Source organism: Diachasma alloeum, unplaced genomic scaffold (genome assembly GCF_001412515.2).
Source record: "Diachasma alloeum isolate Michigan unplaced genomic scaffold, Dall2.0 Dall_scaffold_00351, whole genome shotgun sequence".
NCBI classification, from domain to species: Eukaryota; Metazoa; Arthropoda; class Insecta; order Hymenoptera; family Braconidae; genus Diachasma; species Diachasma alloeum.
The window spans coordinates 162-923 of record NW_021680490.1 but is presented as its reverse complement, the minus strand read 5'-3'; positions in this window follow the sequence as shown (position 1 = coordinate 923).

Genomic DNA, 762 nt, shown 5'->3' with positions numbered 1-762 from the left:
AGAGAGAGAGAGAGAGAGAGAGAGAGAGAGAGAGAGAGATTGATTGAAGTTTATTTACTGTACATTATGTTGTACAAAAGAATAATATAACACAAGGTTATACAACAAGACAAAAATAAAAGACAGAAAAATATATACATAGTAAAAATAACAAAACCATAAGTAGTATAGCAGCCAAACACAGTTAGAAAATCAGCATAAGTATACGAAAATATGATAAAATCAGCAAACGGGGCTCTCAATGGGCACAGGCAATGATGGGGGAAGTATGAAAGAGTGCAATGACGGAAGAAATGAAGAAATTAAATGCAATGAAATGAAGAAAATAGTGAAGAAAAGAAAAGAAAGACACAAAGGGTGGGAGAAATCAGCGCAATCAAGGATTGTCACTGAGGAAAGTGCGAAGAGCAATCTTGAAGGACAGGATGGTGGGAAGATCACGTATTGAGGAGGGAAGAGAGTTCCAGAGATATGCTGCAGACACATGAAATGAACGGCGTAGAGATTCCGTCCTAAAAGGCTTGATAAGGAGGGGACACACCTCACCCCTCACCGGGCGCACGCTGCGATTAGCAACGAAGAAGTCAGCAAGATAGCTTGGTTCTCCGGATCGCAGAATCCTGTAGGTGAGACACGCAAGAAAGTAATTCCTCCGCGCCTCACACGTCATCCATCCCAGTCACCCCCTGAAAGGGGCGATGTGCTCATCCCTCCTCACTCCGAAAACGAACCTAACCCCCATGTTGACGAGACGCTGGATCC